The sequence below is a fragment of the Oenanthe melanoleuca genome, chromosome 19 (genome assembly GCF_029582105.1).
Source record: "Oenanthe melanoleuca isolate GR-GAL-2019-014 chromosome 19, OMel1.0, whole genome shotgun sequence".
In the NCBI taxonomy this organism is placed as follows: domain Eukaryota; kingdom Metazoa; phylum Chordata; class Aves; order Passeriformes; family Muscicapidae; genus Oenanthe; species Oenanthe melanoleuca.
The window spans coordinates 5907116-5914695 of NC_079352.1; the positions used below are offsets into that span (position 1 = coordinate 5907116).

The 7580-nt window shown below is 58.8% G+C and overlaps 1 protein-coding gene across 2 annotated transcripts in view; it reads right to left on the minus strand.

Moving 5' to 3' along the window:
- Positions 1 to 7580, minus strand: part of SH2B2 (SH2B adaptor protein 2) — a 241493-nt gene that overhangs the window by 80997 nt on the left and 152916 nt on the right. The gene's annotated exons all lie outside the window — the stretch shown is intronic.

Below are 7580 nucleotides of genomic sequence, written 5' to 3' on the forward strand. Positions count from 1 at the left end.
GGTCCCACTCGCAGCCTGAACCCACCCACAGTCCAAACCCGCTCACAGCCCATGCCCGCCCATGCCCACTCACAACCACATCCCAGTGAAAACCCAGATCCCTCCAAACCCAGACCCGCTCCCATCCTGGTCCCTCTCACAGCCCATGCACCATTCCCCTGTGGAGATCCTGCCGCTGTTGCTGTGCCTGGGGTCTCTGACAGTGTGGCAGTGGTGACTCATCTCAGGGCAAACCCCCTGCCCTCTTTTTCCCACCATGGCTGGTGTCCTGATCCAGAGGAGAGCATTCCCACTGGAGATCAACGCTGGATAATGGATAATGACAGCCAGCTTAGGCACACAGTGCACTCACTCATGGATAACCCATGGGATGAAAACATCTCTGCTCCAGCCATGTGGGGCTCTGCTACACGGGGGGAGCCACTGGGAGTCATAAGACATTCCACTTTGCTAAAAAAATCTGTGGATAAAGTGACATTGAGAGGAGTCTACAGCACTGGGAGACATGGAAGGGTTTAATGGATCCTGTTTTTCTAAGAAGCCTCTGGATAAAGCAGTGCTGAGAGGATGCTGTGGCACTGGGAGAAAGGAAAGGGGTTTAATAAACAGTCATTCCAATGGAAGCACTTTATCCTGGTTGGAGAGAGCCAGGCAGTGCTGATGCACAGATGAGCACTGTCCTTCACGTGCCACATGTCCCTGGCCCTTCCCAAAGCCACTGTCCTCACACAGGTGCTCTGGGATGTGTGGGGATGGTGTTGGAGGACTCAGCCATGCTGTGCCCTGTGGTTTCCTTCTGAAACCTCACAGGAACTCTGGCACTGGGATGTGCTGGTGTCCTCAGGGCAATGCTGTGGCTGTCCAGAGCCCACGGCCACAGTCTCACCCATGTGGGTGGGGACAAACTGGTTTGGGAATGCTGGTGGTGGTGAGCAGCACCCTTTTGGGGCAACATCATCTTTATTGTGGGTTTAGCACTGCTCTGCAAATAACAGAGAATGGCATTGCCAGGATTTGTGTAGCACAAAATCCTCCTTTGTTTACAGCTTCCGAGAGCAGAAGAAATCCCCCCCTGTGACAAGCAGAACCAGAAACACGCCTGCATCCTCTCCATTTCCTACAGAGCTCAGACGCTGGCTCCTCGCTCGCACCCCCGGCCTCACACCCCGCAGCGCACGTGGCTCTGCAGTGAGAACAGCCTTTGTGCCCAGCCTTTGTTTACTGCCCCGGCCATCCCGAGGAGAGATCCCACAGACAAGGGCAGTCTATTCCTCTCCCCTGAGAAAGGCTCATTCATCCTGCCAGGGGGCTCGCCGTCATCTCTGGAGAGCTCCGCAGCGGGGCTCTGGGTTGTTTTTGCCCTGGTGCCAGTTTTGGGAGAGGGTTTGAGTAAAAAGGTGCAGAATGCAAGAGATTGTGAAAGGAGTTTTGTTCCCAAATTATTTTTTTCTGTTATTGCTGCCATTTCTTATCAATAATCCAGAGGTATCTGTGGGGCATCACCCAAGCCAAGCATGCTCAGATCTGTGAATGAATAAGAGCAGACTCCCTGCTCATCCCCTTTTGAGTGATCCTACTGCATTTGGGCTGGATATATGCATCCCCTAACTTGGAAAATAAATAATAATAATAATATCCCTTGGGTACAATTCCTGGGTTCTCATGGACAATATTGAACACAAGCCCAGACCTGAAGAAGTACTTTTGCACCTGGAAGTTCCCCTGATTTCTCCAAATATATCAACAGTCCTAACAAAAACTGTTGCCTCTCCATACAAACCTTTGCACTTATCTAGTGTTTTCCATAAACCTGGCACATTCTCAGCCAGCTCAGCTCTGCCGATTTACAGTGACCCTGTTTTTGCCCCAAAACGAGCAAATACTGATTTATTTCTGTCAGAGCACCAGAGCCATAAATACATTTCCCAACGCAGATGATTTCCTTCCCCATCACAGGTCAGAACAGGATATTCATGATGCTGTAAATTCTTCAGAGTAGCAATCTGGCTGTAATATTTGTCTGCAGTGAATCCAGCCCCCTTTTTGAGCTATAATGCATAAATCAGCACCCCTCACAACACCTATTTCCTCTGTTGCACAGCCTGGGCAGCAGTGGAGTGAGGGTTTGGTGGTGAATGGACCAAGTTAGAAGGTTCTGGTGGGCAGCATGGGCAGCTGGAAGTGTTACCTGGCTGGACATCATTAAATCCCCTTTTCTCACATCTGGTGCCTGCAGACACCCCTCAGTGAGAGGCTGGGACAGCTGCTGTGCTGGGAAATCAAAATGACCCAAAGGATGTGGGTCTGTTCTGCAGATGTCCCAGAAAAACCTAATAACCTCGATTCTGCCTGTGGGATTAAAAATACTTCTCTGCATTCAAATGTGCCACTTTGTTAATTCCTGTGGCCTGGAAGAAGAGCCTTTCTCTTTGCATTTTCTTGCCTTGCCTGCTACGTCTTGTCAATGCCTTGTGACACCGTGAGGGAAGGCAGGAAATTCTCTGTGATTTGGAGGTTTGCTTGGGTGAGCTGAAAATGGATCCAGAAATCCTCACCCCTCGCTTCCTGCAGGAGAGCAACTGTCATGTGCCCCTACCCCTGTGCTTTTCCCTCCATGTCTGCTTGCTTGGAGCCAAGGAGATGCCCAGGGGATGCCCAGCATGGGAGATGCATGGTGCAGGTGTCCCAGCCTGTCCCCACAGCAGGAATTGTCACCACAGGTACACCAGCACACCTGGCACACCTCACACCCACTGTGACCACAGTTTGGTGTCTTCAGCTGGTGGATGGCAAAGCTGTGAAGACCAGGGGACACAGGGTGGCGTTTCCCAGGGCTGGTGGGTGGGCTGGGATGGCTCCCATCCCTGGGATGCAGCCCCAGGGCTCCCTGGTGCTCAAGTCCCACTGCCCAGGCAGCTGCTGCTTGGATTGCCATAAAGAAGGGGTGCCTGCCCAGGGGAGAACCTCTGTGACTCTTGCAGTTATGTTGGTGGAAAAACAAGCTGAAGAAACCTCTGGCTTCAGTGTCCCCTTCCCTGAGATTGCAGGACAGTGGTGCCCTCATGTCGTCCCTTCCTGACCCTTTTCTGGGCCAGACTGCCTGTCCCCACCACCCCAGGGCTGGAGTGGCATCCTGGCCCCTTTCCCTGCCCCTTTCCCATCATGCTGCCCTGAGCCTGGCTGTGTGACACAGAGAGGGACACATCCCAGGAGCAGGCCAAACCTGTCCCCTCTTCCCCTGCACCTCCCCAGCCCCTCATGGTGCAGCCTTGGCTCCTCCACCCTGACACAAACCAGAGCTGGGGGGATCATGCTCAGCCAAGGTAGGACCCCACAACCAGCAGCTGGGTGAGCTCAGGGGTTCACCAACCCTCCCCAAAACGTCCCAGAGCCAGAGGCTGCCTCACCTGGGGCAGGAGGCACTGGAGGGGCCAAGGCTGCTGGGGCTGGTGACAGACTGAGGGTGCTTTGCTGGGAGTTTCCTTCCCCCTGTCTGTGGAGCTGCAGCGCTTTGTACCCAGCCCTGTCCTTTCATCTCAGCCTTTCAAAGCACTTTCCAAGCCCAAATTAATTCTGCTGCAGCAGCTGCCCTCCCGTGCTGTTTAGCATAAGCTCTGTCTCGAAGCAGGGCTGCCCCTACCCCTCGGGGCTTCCAGGAATGATTTTCCCTGGAACCACCCCAAGCTACCGAGAAGGGATGGGAGAGAATCACCCCGTGCTTCCCACTCCCACCTTATTCCCAATACCCACTAAGAACTGCAGCAATGCCCATGCCATGGCACCCTCCTTTTGGAAAATCTCCTCTCAGCCTTCTTCCCTGCCCTTGGGAAGATGCTCCCACATCAGACATGTTCCCATGGGAAGCCGTGGTGCTCTGGGATGCCCAGGTTATCACCCTGGACACTGGTGGGGAGCCGGGGGGACCTGGGATGCAGGATCCCAGCGGGAAGGAGGGCTGGGACCAGGCGGGCGTGCTGCTTCCCTGCGGGGCATTAATAATTAAGCAGGCTCGTCAGGCTCAGATGGCAGCTCTTATTTAAGGAGCCGATATAAATACCGCCCAGACGGCACTTACGGAGCACCTAAAAAAAGCCCTGCCTGTCTCGGTCCCTCCAGAAGCAGCTCTGAGCTCTGCGGGGCTGGTAGGCAGCACCAGGCAAGGTGGTCACCAGCGTCCTGTGGGCACAGGGCTGCCCTGGGCTCTGAGCCTGAGAGGTGGCAGCGTCTGGGGCCAATACTCGGCACAGCCCGTGCCTCAGTTTCCCTCTGCAGCAGGGTCCTGCCTCAGCCTTTCTCCTGTGCAGTACAGGGTGGATGCTCAGCTCTGTCCTGGGTTGGTGGCATCGGGTAGGAGTCGGGGGGATCTCTGCCAATCCACCACCCCCACCCCAGCCATGCCAGGGGAAAGCTGCCCCGTGTTCCAGTGGCTGCTAAGTGCCCTTCAGTATTTGTTCTGGCAAAAAGTGACCCCCCAGCCCTTCTGTCCCTCGTGTCACATCTAGCCTGGGACACCCCTCCTGCTCTGGGGTGGGGGACACTCATCCCCCAAGGGCAGCTCAGTCCTCCCCTCTCCCTGCCCAGGAACCCCAGCACCCCCATCCTAGAGCAGCCCCATCCCTACTGAAGGGCAGGGGGCTGGGGAGGGGCAAGCAGGGTTGGGAACTTCGACATAGCCATGACCAGGGGAGCAGCGGAACCCCCAAACGCGACATCAACCCCCACGAGCATCCTGGCCCCCGGAGGAGGCGAGGAGCCGGAGGCGGAGGGACAGGGCTGTCAGAGCGAGCCGCTTGCTGCAGTCCTGCTCGCAGCTCTGCAGCGTGACTCAGCACAGCCTCACCGCTCCCAGCCCCACCGCCGCGGCCTCTCCCCCCAGCCCGGGGGGAACACACGCTCCCCACCTTCCCCCTGCCCTCCCACAGCCCCTGAGACACCCCGCGGTGCCACTCATCGCTGGCTGTCCCCACCCCAGGACCACCAGCGGCCCCTCCAGCCCCAGCACAGGCAGGGACGCCTCCTCCAGGGGCAAGTCAGGGATGTGAGTGATGGAGAGGAGGGTGGGGGTCAGTCTGCAAGCGGCCATCACTCTGCTGTGCCCGTGGATCCATCAGGATCTGGCCCTTCCCACCCAAAGCCCCGTATGGGATCGGGGGAGCTGAGCACCAGCTCCTGCTATGGCACCTCTCCAGACATTGGGAGAAAGGATTTAGGGTGTTTTTCCTGGGGGGTGGGACTGAAAGAGATGTCGGGTCACATAGAAAAGTCCGTAGATTTTTAGAAGGATTTTTTGAGCCTCTCTTTTGGGGTGTTTGGAGCCTGCCAGGATCAGCTTGTCCCAGCATTTCTGTGCACATCCCCTCTGGCCATAACCTGGAGGTTACCGCGAAACGAGGAGGGTGGGCAGAGAAACCACACAGCGCTGGGCAGGGAGACTGAGAACCCCAACTGTCCCCTCTGACTGTCCCCACACCCCCGTGGGGCAGGGCTCAAGGACACTGCATGGCAGAACGCCACCTTTCTGCCGTGCCCCGGGGTCAGGTGTTACCACGCTGTCACAGCAGCTCGCCCACAGCCCCATCGCTGCCGTGGGACCAACAGGGCATTTGTGCAGCTGGGGCACCGCGGTGGCTGCGAGCAGGAGGATGCAGACAGGATCAAACCGAGCTCCCAGCTGGCAGCAGAGCACCCGGGAATAGCGGGACCCCCGCTCGCACCTGCAGGGCAGCCCTGGGCCCCGGCATCGCCCAGCAGACAATCCCTCTCCTGCCTCCCTCCAAACGCGAGCCGTGGCAGCGAGGCGGCAGCGAGCTGGCTTTCAGCGCTCAGCAGCCCACGTGGGGAGGCTCCTGCCAGGGGAGCGACATCAAATTAAATATTTAAAAAAAAAAAAAAGGCAGAGAGAAGGAAATGATGGATGGGAGGGTTTGCAGCCGTGGCCGTTTGTCCTGGCGGAGGGACTCTGCAGATGCAGGGAAGCTGGCGGTGCCCGCGGGCCGTGGCACGGCACGGCACGGCACGGCACGGCACGGCACGGCACGGCACGGCACGGCACGGGGAGCAGCCGTCCCCGCGGTCCCCCCGCCGCCCCGCTGCCTTTGCCAGCCGACTAATTGCGCCAGTGACTTTGCAGTTCCCAAAATAGCTGCTGGCTCCGGCGGGTGACGTCAGCGGGAGCCGCGGCGGCAGGCCCGGCAGCAGAAGGAAGGAGGGCGCTGCCGGCGCCGGGGGTGCGGAGCGCATCCCGCACCCGCCGCGCTCCCGCTGGGTGACCTTGGCACCCGGGGCCACGATCGCCAGGGAGCGGGGCTTGCAGTGCCGCAGGGATGCCGCAGGGAGTTCAGGTCCTCCTTCATGCCATCGCAGGAGGAGGTGGTCCAATGCTGTCCCTGCCCTGCATCCCTGCCGTGGGTGTCCGCATTGCCAGAACCTCTGCCTGTAGGGGCTGGGGCAAATCGCGGTGCCCCCACGGGGTAAGGAATGCCCCTCCAGCCAGGGCAGCAGGCTGGCTGCAGCTCCCCGAGGGTGTCAAGAGGGGAGCCAGGAGCACCCTCCCCGTGTCCCCCAGGGAAACTGAGGCACGTGGGGGATGCAGAGGCAGCAAGGAGGGCAGGGGAGGGCACGGTGAGCAGAGCAGAGCCCAAGGTCACCCAGGTGGTGCTGGGAGCAGCAGAGCCAGGGATGCTCCCGGCCCGGGGCTGCCTCCAGCACTGACTCACCCTGTGCCGGATGGCGCCCAGCTGCTCTGGTTACAGCACAGAGGGCATTGCCTTAACGGGGCACGGCGGTGGCACGGCTGGCCCAGCCCGGGAAGGGCACCCCTGGCACCGGGCACTGACCCACGGGCCCCTCCTGCCGTCCCTGCAGTCTGCAGCCTCCCCCCACAGGCTGGGCATCCTCCACCATGCCCCAGCCAGGAGCTTGTACTGCTTGTACTGGTCTCATACTGGTCCCAGCATGGATTGCACAACCCTCTAGCACAGCTGGGGGGGATTTAATCACGAGTGTCCCCTCACCTGCCCCAGTTCCCGGGCAGCAGAGCTCCTGAGCCCTGCACCAGCGCCCAGCCAGAGGCCAGCTTATTATTCCAGAACGTGACCAAATAATTAAAGCCTCCTCCATTTCCCCTTGCTCATTTGTGCTCCTTCAGCCTGGATTAATGGGTCTCTTCTCTCCAGCACAGACTCATTCCTTATTCCTAATAGCCCATAAATCCCAGCCTCAAAATAACCCCAGCTTTTGCCTGGACCTGCTGAAATATTTATTCTCTCCTCCCTGCTACCCCCCACACCATCCCCTCTCCAGGGACGGGGAGAGGAGCTAATCGATGACATCGACCGGTGTGGAGCTGCAGCTGCTCTGGGCGCCGGGAAACAGCTGACGTCGGCAGGAGGATGGGAGCTGGGCAGGAGCTCGGCTCATCCCGGCTCCCACGCAGCGCTGCAGCCTGGCTGTGGTGCCGTGCTGGGATGCTCTCGCACCCTTAGCAGCCCCCCGCACTAGCACCCTGCTCCAGAACATCCCCTGTGATGCTGCCGAGCTCCAGAGCATTCCCTGTGCTGCTGCTGAGCCCCAGAGCATTC